General features: G+C 38.9%; 1 long non-coding RNA gene across 1 annotated transcript; it reads right to left on the bottom strand.

Annotated features, from left to right (window-relative positions):
• Nucleotides 1-232: 232 nt before the first annotated feature.
• On the bottom strand, nt 233-1,657 carry LOC307160606. Its single transcript, XR_013821570.1, has 3 exons — nt 1,448-1,657; nt 1,231-1,342; nt 233-595 (listed from the first exon to the last, which is right to left on the bottom strand). It is a non-coding gene; the product is annotated as an uncharacterized lncRNA (long non-coding RNA).
• Between the last annotated feature and the right edge of the window lie 5,628 nt (nt 1,658-7,285).

Here is a 7,285-nt window from a genome sequence, read left to right as displayed (position 1 = left end):
TTGAATAGAATATAAATAATATCACAGCATTAATGTAGAATCAAGGAGTTCAAATACCATTTTCCAATATCAACATTTTTAACTTTGAAACATTTAATTCTGGCCCACTGCATTTGAGTTGTCTACGCACACACACTTTTTAATAACAGATTTGAATTGAAAAGAATAGAATAGAACAGAATAGAATAGAAATAATATCACAGCATTAATGTAGAATCAAGGAGTTCAAATACCATTTTCCAATATCAACATTTTCACTTTGAAACATTTAATTCTGGCCCACTGCGTTTTTGAGTAGTCTACGCACACACTTTTTAATAACAGATTTGAATTGAAAAGAATAGAATAGAAATAATATCACAGCATTAATGTAGAATCAAGGAGTTCAAATACCATTTTCCAATATCAACATTTTTAACTTTGAAACATTTAATTCTGGCCCACCGCGATTTTTGAGTTGTCTACGTTGTCTGCCTGTTCGCCCTCTGGCTTCGGCCAGCGTCCCTATCAGAGGCTAGCCACAGCCACCTGGTGATGAGCAGCTCTGTTTCCTCTTCTGTAGAATCTTTGGTCAGGGCATTCCGGCGGACTGCATCTGAGAAAAACACAAGATAGAAGAGAGCAGCATGACCACGTGATGTTACTCAGCAACCACCAAAACTTAATTTGGATGCAGGGCTCTACACTTGCATTTCTTTTTAATTTAAAAAGTTTAGGAGCACAGTCAAAAATTTAGGAGCACCTTCTGATCAATGACAAATTAACCTACCCATTAAAAGGCGATATTTGATAAAATGACTTGCCGGGGCATTTTTTTTTTTAAAAGCGCATATTCTTAACTAAATCACAGCCTTTGTGATTTCATGATAGCACTATGCTATATTATGATTGTAAATGGTTTTAAATAGATCGCGTAGCCTTAGAAAACGGTGTAATAATGTTATTCATGGATTCTCGTCTGTGGAATGCGCCACTTCCGGTATTTTGCCGGTTACTCAACACGGGTAAATTGCAATTGAGGATTTTTTTTAAATCGAGTGCTCAACTTTAATCGAGGAATCGTTGCAGCTCTAGTTTCAATGGAGGGTGCACCCATAGAACCTGATCAGGTCAGTCGCACTGGTGCTCCTAAATACTTTGTCACCGTCACAGCCAGTAAATAAATAAATAGGTTGCACTGTAGAGCCCTGGGATGTCACCACAGAGCAGTTATCCAGCACTGACACTCACCCAGAACCACACTTTTAATGAGTCTCGCCAGCGAAGTGTTCATTGCTCTTTTCAGGACCCGCCCCACAGTGTCTTTAAGAGTCATGCCTCCGACCATTCCAAGGAGAACAGTCTGAAACAAAGACATGTACCTCATTAGTTATTTAAGGAATATAGCATGAGTGAGAGTGGGGACTGACTTTTAGGAATGATCTGATTAATGCATAATTTAACTCACCAAATTCTTCTTCTCCTCTGGATTCTTTAACGTCTCCTCCAAACATTGTAGCTCCTCAATAGTTGAAAGTGGGAACCCAAAATGTGTTGGGTCTGGCGTGAAGTCTGGAACTGCTGGAGATTTGTAGGAGCTGCATCAGGATGAGCAACTGCTGCTCTCTGATAGAATCAAGCTGGATGAGGATCTCCTTAGCAATTGCTGTAAGACACAAGAAAAAGCAGGCATAACAGATTAGTAGCAAAACATTGTACGTAGATCAGAGTAAACTGAGAGAGATCACTTTGTAGAATTCCTACCTGTAGGCACAGCCTCCTGAGAAGACCTGTCTTTTGTGTCTTCCATGGTGTTGCTTTCCATGGTTGTGTTGACATTTCTGCCTTTATAACTGAGGGGATTATAATCAGAGGAAGGTTAAGTTTAAAATAAAAATGTTGAATGTAATATATTTTTCTCCTGGTCCTTATTTTAAATAGGTCATAAAAAATATCAATATTATCGACTGATATGAAACACTTACATCATGATACAGTTTTCAGTCATATCGCCCAGCCCTAGGGTAGCTAATAAACTTTTCAAACCTGTCTGTACAGACCGCATTTAGCCAAAGGTAATGTTGATGTTAGCTATAAAGTGCGATTTCAGTTTGCGCCATAAAAGTACAACTAGAGGCCAATTCACACCGCAGACAAACACCAGCAAACACCAACAAAAAAAAGTCACCAACAAAAGTTGGTCGTTGTATTCAGAATGTTATGAAAAATAAGTGTCATGTTCACACTGCCCCAACAGACACCGACAAACTCAAGCACCCACGGAAAAACACGAGATATTCATTCATTTTAACCAATACAAGTAAAAGATTGCAGCTTTCAGACACAACTTTCTTCTCGTTTTATATTGTTAAATGTCGAGAGTGCATCTGTTACAGGCCCCTGTGCAAAAGGCCATTAAATGCACTTCACGACGTCATACACAGCGTTCACAAAATGGCGGACGGTCTGCACATAGATCTTCACAACCCAGAACATTAATACACAAAATATTTGCAGCATGAACATATGTTGTGTATCATACCTGTAAAACCAGGAGCAAACGTGTCAGCGTAATCATAATCCCCAGCAACTGTGAGGTCGCCGGCGCAGGCGCAGCTGCTCCTCTACCGTTATAAGAGTCCTCAGTTCATTTTCATAATAAGAGTCCCGATCTCACTCAGCAACAGACATGACCCAGCTTTCAGCAGACCAAAGTCCCACATCATTCCTCTATTTACATAAGTAAAATAAATATTTTCTTACAGGATCAAAATGTGCACATACTTTAGGACAAAACGTGTTTGTTGGCGTTTGTCTGTGCGGTATGAATTGGCCTTAAGCCAGCTAACATTTGTTCCACTTTATTTTCTTCCACAGATCAAAGACTGTGCTCGTAAATATTATTCACGTAAATTGCATTCAATAAAAATGGTGTCTAGCCTAGCAACTAATTCTTTGCCAACTAGCAGAACGAAAATATGAGCTGCTAGCGCAAAAACAGCGCAGCTAACGTTAGTCAATGTTAGCTTTGTTCGCGCCATAAAAGCTTTCATATTACCCCCATTTGCACTACTTTACTCAGACAAAAATTTTATATTGTTGTCCTAATTAATAGAATTCGAGTTCTGAATTCTTTCTTTTCGTTTCATCTAGGGAAGCACTGTCAAATGAACATGAACAAAGTTTAAACGGATCGATAATAATCAACATTTAATCAGCAACAGTTTGAAATATGTAGGTCGACGTAACTCGATTGAAAGCTCGGCGTGAAATGTTGATGCTTTTTAAGGAAATTGAACACAACTTACCTCAAGTTCACTGTAATGACGCAGGATCGAAAAGGGATGATTTTAAGTCAGGCGTTGAGTTTTATCTCACCGAAAGTTGTGCACACGTCTTGCGTGCTGACGCTCGCTGCAGCAACTGTTGAAATCGGCTTCATACCGGTAAACGCATCTGAGCCGAGCGCCCAGAGTTTAACCGTCACTGCTGGTAAACATTTGAAATAGCCAGTAAAATGAATTTTAGACTCAGTGTTAATTTTAGACTACCCAACTACTCAGCCGATGCGCGACTGCAATCACCGTGACTGTGCGAGTGATGTCAAGCGGCCATGCATTTTTAAAATACACGTAAAGAATCTTCATGACAACTAAATATTTTTGCTATGGTTATAAATATTAAAAATTGCTCTGTGCAAAATGACTCTATCATTATTATTATTTACCGCAGATATTTTGTTTTGGACAACGACATTCGACGAGTATAACATCCTAAGATACAGTCAGGAATTTACGTCAATTTTAAAATAATTTTTATGTTAATTATTGCTACATTAAAACCATCCTTGATTTAACCTAAGCCGAGTCATTTCCAGAAGTTGTCCAGATCATACAGCAGAGCCGAGTTACCAGTTACGGTGAACATGAATCGGCCCAGTGCTTTACAGCCGTAACAAAAATGCATGTGCCAGAGCGAGCTGCGGGCCACAATCGGCCCGGTTAACACACGCCGATGCCGAGTCTGAGCCGCAGGCGCCGCGGGGCAGCCGAGCTCGGGCCGATTATACATGCTATCTGGGTTTTAGTCTCCCTGAGGAAAAATTTGATTAATTTATTGCTATAGGAGAGGAAGAATTTTGCAAACTCATTAATTCATCTAAATCGACAACATGTATGTTAGACCCTATACCAACTAAGCTACTGAAAGAGATGCTCCCAGAGATCATAGATCCTCTTCTTAATATCATTAATTTGTCTTTGTCTCTAGGATACCTACCAAAAACCTTTAAGCTGGCTATGGTTAAACCGCTTGTTAAAAAAACGCAACTTGATCCTACAGAATTAGTCAATTACAGGCCGATCTCGAATCTACCCTTTCTGTCAAAGATACTAGAAAAAGCAGTATCCTCACAAATGTGTTCCTTTCTTGAAAGAAATGATATCTGCGAGGATTTTCAGTCCGGATTTAGACCGTAACATAGTACCGAGACAGCTCTCGTTAGAGTCACAAATGATTTGCTCTGATCCGATCGTGGTTGTATCTCTCTATTAGTGTTACTCGATCTTAGTGCTGCATTTGACACCATTGACCACAACATTCTTTTAAATAGACTAGAAAACTATGTTGGCATTAGTGGAATTGCACTAGCATGGTTTAAATCATACTTATCTGACCGTTATCAGTTTGTAGCAGTAAATGAAGAGATGTCTTATCAATCACAAGTTCAGTATGGCGTACCACAAGGCTCAGTACTAGGACCGTTGCGGTTCACTCTGTACATGCTACCCTTAGGAGATATCATTAGGAAACATGGAATTAGCTTTCACTGTTATGCTGATGATAGTCAGCTGTATATTTCTTCAAAACCTAACGAAACTTACCAATTCACAAAATTAACGGAATGCATAGCTGATATAAAAAATTGGATGACTCGTAATTTCCTACTTCTAAATTCTGAAAAAACAGATTCTAATTATTGGACAAAACTTCCTCACGTAATCTAGAATACTGTCTAACACTTGATGGCTGCTCTGTTAAGTCTTCGTCGCTGGTTAGGAACCTGGGTGTGCTCTTTGATACCAATCTTTCATTTTAAAGTCACGTGTCTAGTAACTGTAAAACCGCATTTTTCCATCTTAAAAATATATCTAAATTACGCCATATGCTCTCATTGACAAATGCAGAACAATTAGTTCATGCGTTCATGACCTCATGGCTAGATTATTGTAATGCTCTACTGGGTGGTTGCCCTGCACGCTTAATAAACAAACTACAGCTAGTTCAAAACGCAGCAGCTCGAGTTCTTACCAGAACCAGGAAGTATGACCATATTAGCCCGGTTCTGTCAACACTGCATTGGCTGCCTATTAAACATAGCATACATTTAAAAATATTGCTGATTACTTACAAAGCACGAAATGTTTTAGCTCCGCAGTACACGCATTATAGTCAAAGTGTGTAACTGTAACCCCACCATCCAGCTTGGAGCTCTTAACGCATTATAGTCCTTCACGTCTATTGTGATCTCAAAATTCCGGCCAGTTAATAATACCTAGAATATCAAAATCGACTGCTGGCGGTAGATCCTTTTCCTATTTAGCATCAAAACTTTGGAACAGTCTTCCTAACATTGTCCAGGAAGCAGACACACTCTGTCAGTTCAAAGCTAGACATATCTCTTTGACCTAGCATTCACATAATACATTATAGACTTCTATAATTCAATGTTAGGCTGCATAGATTAGGTCAGCCGGAACCGGGAACACTTCCCATAAATCCTGATGTACTCGTTACATCATAAGAATGGCATCTACGCTAATTTTAGTGTCTTTCTTTATCCCGAGGTTTTCCTGCATCCTGCCAGATCCAAGCCGTATCCAGATCTGACGAAGGACCTTCGCCTGGACCCGATGACAACGCAGTGCTGAAGTGCCAACTAGTCTCTCCCTATGGAGGATCCCTTTACCACTCTACAGATAAAGCATTGTCGGGAAAATTCGTTTTGCGTACCTACCCCGAAGTGACAAAATAAAATAAAATTCTGTATCAAAATTTATAAGGAAAAACCAGTACTTTGTTTAGGCTTGGTTTGTAGGGAATTACAAACCTGCACACATATATTCAAACGCACATAACTATAGAACCAATTCTTAATGTGCATGTGAACACCATCAGCGTTTATCACAGGTTCACGTTTAAAGTCTGTGTAGAGAGAATTGTGTCGTCTTAGCAGCCCCAAATTTAATAAATGATCGTTGCGACGGAAGCGAATCAATCAAAACTAACTTTAGCTGGAAAATAACTTTATTAAAGAACCGCTATAAAGCCAAAATAATCTCTGTTACTTTAAATTATACGTTTATCTCTGTAAAGCTGCTTTGAAACAATCTACATTGTTAAAAGCGCTATATATATGAAGATGACTTGACGTTTCGCACCCTCACTGGGACACGGCCCTGGTGCACTGTGGCAAGGGTGCGGGCTACCTCAATGTTTGAACTCCCACCATGCGGCCCCACGACCACGCAGTCATCCAGTCCATACGTTCGGGCTGGTAGTTTGGCCCAAATCAGTGCCTCACTGCAACCAGGGATGGTGATGAGAGAGAGGTTAGAGTGCGACATCCATCAAACTGACAGTTTTATGACCCTTAAGCCCCGCCCCCTTTTTGACGTGGGAATTTTCCCACGCTAGCCCCGCCCCCTTCTACCCCCCTCCCTCCCACCTCCGGACAGGTCACGTGACCGTGAGAATTTTCCCACGGTTGCTCCTCCCTTATGGGCGTGAACAGAACCAGGGAGATATTATAAATTAAATTATATATTAAATTATATATTTAATAATATAAAACGTTGTATAAAAGTTAAAATACACATGTGTTCTCACACATTTGTAAAACACATTAGTTGCACATTAAAAACTGTTAAAATGTCAATGACAAAAGTTTAATTTGCATTTTCTTAAAGATATCAAAATGTAAAAAAGCTATCAAACATTAAAACATATCAACCATTATGTTAAAAATCACAATATTAAAAAAACAAGTATTAAAAACTGACTTTGTTGAAAGAAGAACAAAAGTTTTTTTATCCGTCTCCAAAGGCTTAGAGCTTTTAACTCCAAAATCCGAAAAAAGCGAATAGTTCTATTTTCTAACATACATTTAAAGAAAAAGCTGTACTTTCACAATTACATTGTGTTTAAAGGTGTATAAAACATTGTTTAAAGTTTAAATTATATTTTCTTAAAGATATCAAATGTGTTAGTATTAAAACATCTAAAACAACATTTTATGTTAAAACAT

Source organism: Squalius cephalus, assembly GCF_949319135.1.
Source record: "Squalius cephalus genome assembly, chromosome: 6".
Taxonomy (NCBI): Eukaryota; Metazoa; Chordata; class Actinopteri; order Cypriniformes; family Leuciscidae; genus Squalius; species Squalius cephalus.
Note: the sequence above shows the minus strand (reverse complement) of the source record. Positions and strands in the feature narration are given on the sequence as shown.